We start from the raw sequence: 12,500 nt of genomic DNA, 5'->3' as shown, positions 1-12,500 counted from the left end.
ATAGAGGGTCATGATTTGGGAAAAGGGAGTACTGGTTGTTTTGGGAAAAGGAATGTTGCTTCGAGTTAAAGGGAGTTTGATTTGGGGGGAAGAGGGAGTCATGACTTGGGGTAAAGGGACTGACGTTCTGGAAAAAAGGGGTGTTGCTCTGACAAAGGGAACCATGATTTGGGAAAAAGGGGTGTGGCTGTTTTGGGAAAATGGGGTGATAATTTGAGACAAAGGGAATCATGATTTGGGAAAAAGAGGATGATGGTTTGGGAAGAAGGAGTAGTGAGTTGTGGGGAAAAGTGGGTGATAGTTTGAGATAAAGGAACATATAATTTGGGAAAAAGTGAGTATGATGGTTTGGGGAAAAGGGGTAGGGTTTGTTATGGGAAAAAGGGGGTGATAGAATGAGGATAAAGGAGTGGTGTTTTGTGGAAAAAGGGAGGTGTTGATTTGAGGGGAAGTGACGTAAGATTTGGGAAAAAGAAAATGTGATTGGTTCGGGAAAAGGCCCGTCATTACTTTGGGGTTAAAGAGATTGACGGGTTGGGAATATGGGAGTGATATCACAAGTTAGGAGAGGTATTTTACACCTTTATTTTTTTAATTTCTTTTATATTTTCCTTGTCTAATATAATAATAATAATAATAATAATAATAATAATAATAATAATAATAATAGATAAGGTGCCTATTTTGTTTATAATGGTTTGGGAAATAGTGAGAGGTATTTTATACCTATTTTTTTATTTTATCTTTTCCGTGTATGTAATAATAATAATAATAGATAAGGTGCCTATTTTGTTTATAGTGTTTTGGGAAATAGTGAGAGGTATTTTATACCTATTTTTTAGTTTTTTCATGCCTGTAATAATAATAATAATAATAATAATAATAATAGTAATAATAATAATAATAATAGATAAGGTGCCTATTTTGTTTTTAGGCTGAAGGGACAATATTGTCTTGGAGCAAAAAGATTTCACAGCTTATGATATTTATCAATGAACCTAAAAATTCAAGTTTTCAAAATATTATGAAAATAATAACAGATTATTTGTTACTCGGTTTACAAAAGAAAGTTATTCTTTTTCAATGAAAATAACGGATGTATAGCAATTCTTAATACAAATTATTTATCATTGTGACTTATAAAGATCTTTTTTTTGAATTGCATTTTCATTGTTTTAGGAATTAGTTGGTAAAAACATGACATTTGTGACGATTTCTGTAAAGGAATGGGATTATTTGTATAGAACGGAATATAGAATTTGGGACCTGTGAGGCCATTCAGCGCTGAAACGGAAATTGCCAGTAAAGAGGTTAGAAAGGCGTAACAGGAGGAACACCTCAAAGCAGTTGCACTATGAATAAACTGTCAGGAGAGCGTTGAGAAAAGTAAGATGGAAGAAAGAGAATATGAACGGAGGCGCAGTAAGAGAAATGAAAGGGGTTATAGCAACTAGGGGCCTAGGGAAGGGACGCTGTGCAGAGAACCTTAAATAATGCCTACAGTGCACCACATGAGGCGCATGACGGCACTACACCCCAGCAAGGGATTATTTGTACATTAAGAGGGAAATTGCGGTGACAATTTTGAGAAGATTTATGTGATGAAAGTTTTTCTCGTTAGTTTTTTGTAAAAGAAAACTATTGTGCCGGCTTTGTCTGTCCGTCCGCACTTTTTTCTGTCAGCACTTTTTCTCTCCGCCCTCAGATCTTAAGAACTACCGAGTCTCCAGGGCTGCAAATTGGTATGTTGATCATCCACCCTCCAATCATCAAACAAACCAAATTGCAGCCCTCTAGCCTCAGTAGTTTTTATTTTATCTAAGGTTAAAGTTAGTCATGATCATGCTTCTGGCAACGGTATAGGACAGGCCACCACCGGCCAGTGGTTAAAGTTTCATGGGCCTCAGCTCAAACAGCATTACACCGAGACCACCGAAAGATAGATCTATTTTCGGTGGCCTTGATTATAAGATTTACAGAAAAGTCGATTTTACCCGTTTGTACCGTTGTTACTCGGGAACCGTCATGATGTTCCCATGATAAAATACCATTGTTCATTTATTCAGACGCATGCATGCAGTTAACTGCAAACGCTGTCCCCCAAACGCTTTGCCGAAAAACAAAAGAATTAGCAACTTCAGGCGGCGGCGACTGGCTTCTGCTGGTGCTACACAACCTTAGCCATTATTAAAAAGACTGACTGACGTCTAAGAGAGAGAGAGAGAGAGAGAGAGAGAGAGAGAGAGAGAGAGAGAGAGAGAGTCAGTCTCGACCTCCCTCCTCCTCCTCCTCTGCAGAACTACTGCACTCTGTAATAAGGTCAATGTAACAAAAGCTATTGATCCAACAGCTGATGAAATAAAGCTTGTGTGCGTGTGTGAGTGAGTGAGTGAGTGCGTGCGTGCGTGCGTGCGTGTGTTACTGTGTGTGTGTGTGTGTGTGTGTGTGTCAGTGTGTAAGGCGAGTCATTCCTGATGGGGAAATCGTTGCCAGATTTTGCAGGCTGGCTTTGTTGATTGGGAAGCGAAGTGAGTTTTTGGCTGTGCGTGTTTCTGTGTGTTTAGCAGTAATGAGATCGTAGCTGATTATGAAGAGAGAGAGAGAGAGAGAGAGAGAGAGAGAGAGAGAAACATTGTATTTGCTACTGTCAGAATGGAATCTGCAAGCATTGATGCATCACGAGTTTTCGAATATCGAGAGTTGCGGTTTTAAGTAGCGTCTCGGGTTGAGCAGTAAATACCCTGAGAGAGAGAGAGAGAGAGAGAGAGAGAGAGAGAGAGAGAGAGAGAGAGAGAGAGAGAGAGAAAGCATTGTATTTGCTACTGTCAGAATGCAATTGCATGCATCAATGCACCACGAGTTTTCGCAAATCAGAAGTTGCGGTTTTAACCAGCGTCTCGGGTCGAGCTGTAAATACCACCCCTTCTAAGAAGACGCCCAAATCATTCTAATTCATCACAGCACAGACTTTTTTATTTTTTTTTAACTATTTCACCCACGGGAAGGCAGATGGTAACTCGGTCTCTTGCACTGCGGTATCACATTGATTTACTTTCCGCGAAAGAATTGCCAGGGGCATTAGGGTGTGGCTGGTAGCGTTCAGCTGGTGTTGTTGCTAACTTAAGAATTTGGCAAGGGGTCTGCCTGCCAAGTGCTGACTAGTAGCTATTTTTTTCTTTTTTTTTAATTCTCTTTCCGTCTGCGCATTATTTTAGATTTCCGACTTGCAGTCCTGAATGGTATTCATGGTTTGAAAACGTCACATTTATGTTTTTTTTTTTTATATTTGTGAATCATCATTTATTTCCTGTGCTTTTTTTTATATTATAGATTCTGAGTCTTCATTTATTTCCTGTGTGTTTTTTTATTTTTTATTCTATGAATCTTCATTTATTTCCTGCAATTTTTTTTTTCCTTTTTTGTTTATTCTGAAAAATCTCATTTAGAAACTTCACAATTATTTTTTGTTCTAAAGAAACATAATTTATTTGCATTTTTAAAAAAAATTTTGTATATTCTGAAAAACCTCATTTGGAAACTTCACAATTATTGTTTATTCTGAAAAAGCAATTTATTTCCTGCATTGCTTTTTTTTTTACTTTTTTGTATATCCTGAAAAACTTCATATATTTTAATATATTTCCTGCATTAGTTTATTTGTACAGTATTATTCGACCAGAGCATAAATTTATTCGTAAATTTTTCATTTTAAGATTTTTTTTTTTTTAGAAACGCCACATTCTTTTATTTTTTCAAGTTTTTCTTTTAGAAACACCCCATTGTGTATTTAAAAAAAAAAAATTGAGAAACTCTACATTGTGTATTTTTCCAAAATTTATTTTTTAAATTTTTTTTTAGAAGCTGCACATTGTGTACTTTTGCAAAAATTTTCCTAAACGCTACATTGTTTATTTTTTCGTGTTTTCTTTATTCGATTTTGTGGAAATTTTTGGAAATTCTGTTTTCATGTTTCTCTCTCTCTCTCTCCATTGTGAATCCATTTTACCTTACAGATAAAAAGTCAAAATCAATGTACTTAAAAATTATTTCTCTCTCTCTCTCTCTCTCTCTCTCTCTCTCTCTCTCTCTCTCTCTCTCTCTCTCTCTCTCTCCATTGTGAATCCTTTTTACCTTACAGACAAAGTCAAAATCAATGTGCTTCTAAAACATTCTCTCTCTCTCTCTCTCTCTCTCTCTCTCTCTCTCTCTCTCTCTCTCTCTCTCTCTCTCTCTCTCTCTCTCTCTCATTCTGGCATGCGATCATATATGTCTTTCGTTCTGAAAGGTTACCCACAATCACGGGAGCTGTCATTACACGTATGTACTTTGTAATTTCCTACGATTGCTTTTATCACTGAATATAAAACATAAATAAAAAAAATATATAAAAAAATAAAAGGAAAACTTGAATATTCGTCTGGAAGAAAAAGTAAATAGGTCAAGGGATGATATAACGTTTATACGGCAATGCACCATTTCTGTAAAAAAAAAATATTAAACGTCGATCTTTTTTAAGTTCGTACACAACGCTTAAGCTGCACCACGCATGCGCAGTGACGTGCGCGCGCGCAGAAGCTATGTGAGCTCATTAGACATGCATAAAGTCCATTGTCATAAAAACACACAAACACACACTTTTAAGGTTATTAAAAGCGCAGGCAATCAAGGGTCTTGAATGCATAAGCGTCTCTCTCTCTCTCTCTCTCTCTCTCTCTCTCTCTCTCTCTCTCTCTCTCTCACACACCTCACTACTACAGTTTGAGGTCATCAAACGCACGCAAATATACACAAATCACAAAGCACACACACACAAAGAATTCAATGTCATTGCCCCCTCAAGCGCGCGCGCACGCATACACAATTCAATGTCATCTCCCCTACTTCACACACAAACCCACACACACAGTTCATTGTCATAACCTCCCCCCTACCACACAGACACATACACACACACAATTCAGTGTCATCCCCATACCCTACACACACGCACATACACACACACAATTCAGCGTCACATCCCCTCAACCCCCCCCCCCACCACCCACCCACCCACCACACACACACACACACACACACACACACACACACACACACACACACACACACACACACACACACACACGAAAAAAGGCACTCGAGAGAGAGCCTGGCCTGTGGTACTCTTTGGAGGAGGAGGAAAAATTCGTGCCTTATCGCTTCGTCTCCACTAAGTCTTGAATTGCTGGGAGAAACGAGACGCTGGGATGTTAAAGGACGAAATTTATTATTATTATTATTATTATTATTATTATTATTATTATTATTATTATTATTATTATTGTTGTTGTTGTTGTCTTTAAAGACCATAGCAAGTAGGGGGTGCCTTTAGATATACCTCGAATGTTTTAAGCATAGAGCAGTTAGGTGAATTTAATATTATTATTAAAGTGTGGGGTTTAAAGGGCACAGTAAGTTGCAGTTTTACTTAAATAGTTGTTGCACACATGTTGCAATTCTCCTTAAACAGATGTTGCTCACACGTTGTTGCAATTCTTCTTAAATAGCTGTTGCTAGCATGTTGCAATTCTACTTAAACAGATGTTGCTAACATGCTGCAATTCTACTTAAACAGATGTTGCTCACGTTGTTGCAATTCTTAAATAGTTGTTGCTAACATGTTGTTGCAATTCTTAAATAGTTGTTGCTAACATGTTGTTGCAATTTAAACAGATGTTGCTCACACGTTGTTGCAATTTTCATTAAACAGTTGTTGCTCACATGTTGTTGCAGCTGTACTTAAACAGATGTTGCTCACGCGTTGTTGCAATTTTCCTTAAACAGTTGTTGCTCACACGTTGTTGCAATTCTACTTAAACAGTTATTGCAATTCTCCTTAAACAGTTGTTGCTCACATGTTGTTGTTGCAATTCTACTTGAGCAGTTGTTGCTCACATGTTGTTGTTGCAACTGAATGCCCATCACTCTCTGATGTCGTCGTGGGTATCGCCTTTGGCATGGGGTTCGCGGCCCTCCTCTCGAGTCGCTGGGTACAGCAGGAAAAGTGCCTGCCGTGCCCCAGCTCTCTGCCAACAATGCCACGCTAAGTGCCCGAGACACTCGGCTGCGACCTGTCACGTCGGGGTTATAGCTCCCGTGGCCTTTGTTCGCGAGTTATGTTCAGGTTTTTGTTGTGATTTGCTTTGGAGAGAGAGAGAGAGAGAGAGAGAGAGAGAGAGAGAGAGAGAGAGAGAGAGAGAGAGAGAGAGAGAGAGAGAGAGAGCTGTTTACATCTGTTTACGTTTAGAAAAGTGTTTACTTTTACGTTAACATTCTGTAGTGATGCAATAATGTTTATAGTTTTATATAGTTCATTTTTGTAGTACTTGCCTTTAAGTATCAATTTCATTTTGTAGTACTTGCCTTTAAGTATCAGTTTCATATTCCTTTCCGTCAGACTCCCCAATTAATAATAAGACTTCATAAAAGCAAAAAGTCACCATATCCACGCTTCAGAAATGCGGTGCACTGTAGGCATTTACCTAAGGTTCTTTGGCGAACGTCCCTTCAGCCCATAGCGGCAACCCGTTCGTTTTACTGCACCCCCATTCGTTCCTTTTCCACTGTCCCCTCACAATTGTTTCTCTCAGCCCCATGGACCACCTCTTCAATTTTCCTGGCGGACCACCTCTTAGGCCCTGGCTCTTGGTCTTCTGCCTGCACTCTAAAGTGTATACTAACTATTTTAAAATTCATAAACGTCAATCACAAACGTCCACAGACGCCGCTATTCGTCATCGGCGTCTCCCTGAGTCGAGAGTGAGAGGCGCCAGGTTCGTACGTTGCCGTCTGCGCCGTATGCGTCATCGGCGAATCGTATTGATGTAACCCCCTCTCTTTGTGACGCCAGATGGCGCGGGAGCATCGTGCTTGTCCTCGTGAGGTACCACGTGGTGGTGGGAACTTCCCCACTTTGGAACAGACTATAGAGTTCAGGCCAGAGGCCGGGCGCTGGGACCTGTGAGGTCATTCGGCTCTGAAACGAAGACTGGCAGTAAAAAGGTCTGAAAGGTGTGACAGGAGGAAAACCTCAAAGCAGTTGGGAGAGGCTGGAAAGCAAGAAGGAAGAAAGAGAATATAAACGGAGGTACAGTAAATGTGGACAAGAATGAAAGAAGGAAGACAGAAAATACAAGAATAAAGAGAAGAATGGCAGTAATGAGGATAAGAATGAGTGATAAAGACAGAAAATACAAGAATAAAGAGAAGAATGAGTGAATAAAGACGGGAGTTGCAGCTAGGCGCCTAAAGAAGGGGCGCTGCAAGAACCTCAAGTAATACCTACAGTGCATCACATGAGGTGCACTGACGGCACTACCCCCTACGGGGTTTTCCAGTATGGGAACAAGGAATATGAATTAACTGCTGTTGCTTTTGAACGCCGAATAGATTGCAGATGTCTTCAGCATAATTGCCAAACGCATTTCAATATCGTCCATATTGTTGAAATTAATGAATACCTGAGTTTAGAAGCGTGAATGATGTCGATAATCCTCAGTACTTTTTGGAGCCAGATGAGGATTCCACGAAGAAAACAAACTGGGGGAGTGGGGAGGGCCCAGAGTCCTGGGTCCTGGGTCCTCTAAAATTCGAAGACCCGTATCTCGTCAAGGGCTGGAAGTTGCAGATGGCATAAGAAAGGTTTCGGAAAAGCCAAAGGCTTTTTGGGAGGTGGGAGGGTGGGCGGGCCTCTAGGGTTGGGGGCCGGGTAGGGTGTTGCCTGTCGGCTTAAAGGGGGAATGGAGTTGGTCTTTGGGGTGGGATAGATATAGGGGGAAGTCTCTTGTTGGGTAGGGGTTGGGGGTTGGGGGGGTTGAGCTTCTAGGCCGGAGGTTGCGTAATCCGAGCGGCCTGTCCTTTTTTCCTCCTACTCTCTGTCTCTCTCTTTCTCTCTGGATTTACGTCTGATGCCTTGACAATAGGGAGAGAGAGAGAGAGAGAGAGAGAGAAAGTGATGGTTAGCCTTGTCTTTTCTATTCCCTTTTGAATTTCGCTTATTATCTGTCGACTTTACTATCAGCTGAAAGGTGATCGCTTATAGACTTCTCTCTCTCTCTCTCTCTCTCTCTCTCTCTCTCTCTCTCTCTCTCTCTCTCTCTCTCTCTCTCTGTCAACAAAGGAAATTCGGCACCTCCGCTCCTCTTATTTCCAGTGGGGGTCATTGCAGACTTCCGGCCCCTTTTATCGAGAATGACCCTCTTATAAAAGGACGCCATTGGCCCACTTCAAAAACAGAATGACCTTATTCCGTGACATTTATCGCCTTTTTGGTTAAGGAGAGGCTGAAGGAATGACGAGGGCATTTGGGTGCGAATTTGCGATAAATGGTGGTCATGAGTTCTAAGGCAGGTGCTGCAAAAGTAGGGCGCAGGAATGCCCTGGGGCGAGCTTCTGAAACCCTCTCTGTTATTAGTTGATTTTTGTTCAAATTCATCTTGACTGATTCCTTTTTGCTTTGTCTAAAAGCTTTGGAGGAGCGTCTTTTTAGTTTTCTGAAAAGAAAACTATTGTGCCGGTTTTGTCTGTCCGTCCGCACTTTATTCTGTCCGCAATTTTTGTGTCCGCCCTCAGATCTTGAAAACTACTGAGGCTAGAGCGCTGATAATTGCTATGTTGATCATCCTCCATCCAATCATCAAGCATACCAAATTGCAGTCCTCTAGCCTCTGTAGTTTTCATTTTATTTAAGGTTAAAATTAGCCATAATCGTGCTTCTGGCAACGATATAGGATAGGCCACCACCGGGTCGTGGGTAAAGTTTCATAGGCGGCGGCTCATACAGCATTATACCGAGACCACCGAAAGATAGATCTGTTTTCGGTGGCCTTGATTATACGCTGTACAGAAAACTCGACTGCACCGAAGAAACTTCTACGCATTTTTACTTGTTTTAAGTATGTTGATTGAAATAATGTTCAGGTGTGTTACCTTAGATGTCCCCATAAATTATATACTATTAATTAGCTGGATTAGTTGTAATAGTCACCCTGAGGACTTTGTGAAATTGGAACTTCAAAAGTTCAAGCGAAGATGCATCGCATTACTACCCCAAAAGTATTCTATTTTAATCATTTACTGACATTTTATCTTTATTAATTTAATTGATTTTTTGTTTTCTAACAATTGGTCTCTTCTTTCTGTATTTCCTATCGCCTTCTGTTTCTTCTCTCAAATGAACACCACAGTATTCTTTGGAAGTTTGAATTTCAAGCCAGTGGCTCCGCCTTTTGGGCTTGGTCCATATGTGAATGGGGTTCGTCTTCTGAATAATAATAATAATAATAATAATAATAATAATAATAATGAACAGGGGTTTATCTTCTGAATAATAATAATAATAATAATAATAATAATAATAATAATAATAATAATAATAATAATAGGTTCTATTGAATATTATTGCTGCTTCAGCTGCATTTATTTTGTAGAAGACTTTTTCTATTTTCCTTATTGCGGACTTCTCTTCAGTGGAGGTGCGTGCTAACAGCTCGCCTATATTTGTCATTTCATGGGGGGAAAAGTCAAAATCTGGTTTTGACTTTTCCCCATGAAATGACAAATATAGGCGAGCTGTTAGAAAATAGAAAAAGTCTTCTAAAATAAATGCAGCTGAAGCAGCAATAATATTCAATAGAACCTGTTTAAAAGAGGGTCTGCTGCCAAATTATAATAATAATAATAATAATAATAATAATAATAATAATAATAATAATAATAATAATAATAATAATAATAATAAATTTCCCTCGACCATACAAGCAAGTTTGGCTCTGCCCACCCCACTCACCTCGTCCAGATATGTGTTTTTCCACTTCTCCATATCTTTTTCCGCGTCTTTTTCTCTCGGTGGAAATACAAACCTCAACGAAAGCAATAACATAAACAAAGCGAGCAATGCCCCGATTGACTTCAGTGATTGTGTAGGTGGTCTGAAGTGTGAAAGAACAGCTGCTGTGTCTTGGTTGCCCAAGGACGCTGTGTGATGGTCCTCACGACCACGGGTTTATTAGGTCTTGTAAAAGAGAGAGAGAGAGAGAGAGAGAGAGAGAGAGAGAGAGAGAGAGAGAGAGAGAGAGAGAGAGAGAGAGAGAGAGAATATTTGGGTTTTTTTGTGAATATTTATGTTTGCAAGAAACCAAGAGAGTTGTTAGAGAGGAACTTTTTTAGGCAGAGAGAGAGAGAGAGAGAGAGAGAGAGAGAGAGAGAGAGAGAGAGAGAGAGAGAGAGAGAGAGAGAGAGAAATTTTATGGTTTTGTGAAAATTTATATTTGCAAGAAACAAAGAGCTGTGAGAGAGGAAGTTTTTTTTTGCAGAGAGAGAGAGAATTTCTGGTTGTTTTGTGAAAATTTATGTTTGCAAGAAACCAAGAGAGTTGTTAGAGAGGAACTTTTTGGCAGAGAGAGAGAGAGAGAGAGAGAGAGAATATATTTTTTGCTGTTAATCAGCTCAGTGGTCTGGTAAAACTAAGGTATGCTTAACTTTTTGTGTGTGAAAATTAATGTTTTTGCAAGAAACAAAGACTTGAGTGGTGTGAGAGGAACTTTATTTAGGCAGAGAGAGAGAGAGAGAGAGAGAGAGAGAGAGAGAGAGAGAGAGAGAGAGAGAGAGAGAGAGAGAGAGAGAATTTTTGGTTGTTTTGTGGAAATTTATGCTTGCAAGAAACCAAGAGAGTTGTGAGAGAGGGACTTTTTGGGAGAGAGAGATAAAAATTTTTATGGTTATTTTGTGAAAATTTATATTTCCGAAAAAAGAGTTGTGAGGGAGGAACTTTTTTTAGGGAGAGAGAGAGGAGAGAGAGAGAGAGAGAGAGAGAGAGAGAGAGAGAGAGAGAGTTGAAAACAGAACTCAGTATGATGCCAACTGGTTAGTAGTGCCATTGCAAAGCAATTGGGTTAAACACGCGTTCTGGCAGAACGCAGTATCACTTTGTATTAAATAGAAGCTTCACGAAAAAAAAAAAAACACGTATAACTCAAGTTAACACACGTATAACTTCAGGTAACACACGTGTAACTCCCAGGCGCAACGCAACACACTTGGCGTTACTTGAGCAAAAAAACTCTTGTAAAGAGTCATTGCAGTTAAACACACGTCGGGTAATTTTAGCTGAAAGTAAAGATAAATAGACTTGGTAAATAGTTCCTGCTTTTCCTAAGCTTACCTCGATCAGCTAGGAAAAATTTGCAACAAGGCACGTTGCAAGATTGATCGTATTCATTGAAGGGGGAAGATTAGAAGCTATGCTTAATAGTTTAAACAGACACTAGAGAGAGAGAGAGAGAGAGAGAGAGAGAGAGAGAGAGAGAGAGAGAGAGAGAGAGAGAGAGAGAGAATCATAATGATTATCATCTGTGGATATGTTCATTAAAATATTAAAAAAAGAAGAAAATTTACATTATGTTCAGCTTTATTTAAAAATAGTTGTAGGTAATTTTAATGTTCATAAACATTATAAATTGTTATTGGTGGGTTTAGTAGGTTGTAAACAACTTTTATAGAGATTTGCTACCACTTGCATACTCTTGTATTCATTCCTAATTCTCCAGCAACACATGCGCTGTCTGCTAGAATGATCCCACATTCCCCACAAGTTTATTCATAGCCAGTGTTTCCTCCCACATTCCCCACGAGTTTATTCATAGCCATTGCTGCCTCCCACATTCCCCACGAGTTTATCTCTAGCCAGTGTTTCCTTCTACATTCCCCACAAGTTTATTCACTTCCCCGCCCAACACCCCCACAATTGTACTCACTTTGTTTTCCCACATTCCTCACAAGTACTTCCACATTCACTGTGTTCGTCTCCCACTTCCCCACAAATTTATTTATTGCCTTTGTTTCCTCCCACATTCCCCACAAGTTTGTTTATGCCACTTTCCTCCCATTTCCATAGCCAGTGTTTCCTCCCAGCCATTTGTTTATGCCACTGTTTCAACAAGTTTGTTTATGCCATTTCCTCCCCCCCACAAGTTTGTTTATGCCACTTTCCTCCCACATTCCCCACAGGTTTATTCATAGCCAGTGTTTCCTCCCACATTCCCCACAAGTTTGTTTATGCCACTGTTTCCTCCCACATTCCCCACAAATTTGTTTATGCCTCTGTTTCCTCCCACATTCCCCACAAGTTTAATTTTAGCCATTATTTCCACCCACATTCCCCACAGGTTTAGTCCTCTTCCCTGCCCAACACCCCCACAATTGTACTCACATTTTTTCCCACATTCCCCACAAGCACACTCACATTCTCTGCGTCTTCCCACGTTCCCCCACAAGCTTATTTATACCCAGTGTCCTCCCACAACGGCTGTCGCCGTGAAGCGCCTTCCCCAAGTGTATTTATATTCTGTTTCCCCCGGGTGACGCGGGTGGGGCCATGTGGCGTTTAAATAATTGATGGGGATACGGATGGGGTACTTGGTATGCAAGTTGATGACCTTACTACCCCCATTTATTTATTTTAAACT

The 12,500-nt window shown here is 40.0% G+C and overlaps 1 protein-coding gene across 1 annotated transcript in view; it reads left to right on the top strand.

The window, feature by feature from the left end:
* LOC136845074 (uncharacterized) overlaps positions 1–12,500 on the top strand; it is a 162,801-nt gene that overhangs the window by 115,692 nt on the left and 34,609 nt on the right. The gene's annotated exons all lie outside the window — the stretch shown is intronic.

This window comes from Macrobrachium rosenbergii, chromosome 13, assembly GCF_040412425.1.
Source record: "Macrobrachium rosenbergii isolate ZJJX-2024 chromosome 13, ASM4041242v1, whole genome shotgun sequence".
Taxonomy (NCBI): domain Eukaryota; kingdom Metazoa; phylum Arthropoda; class Malacostraca; order Decapoda; family Palaemonidae; genus Macrobrachium; species Macrobrachium rosenbergii.
The sequence above is the reverse complement of the archived record's forward strand: the minus strand, read 5'-3'. Positions and strand labels throughout refer to the sequence as shown.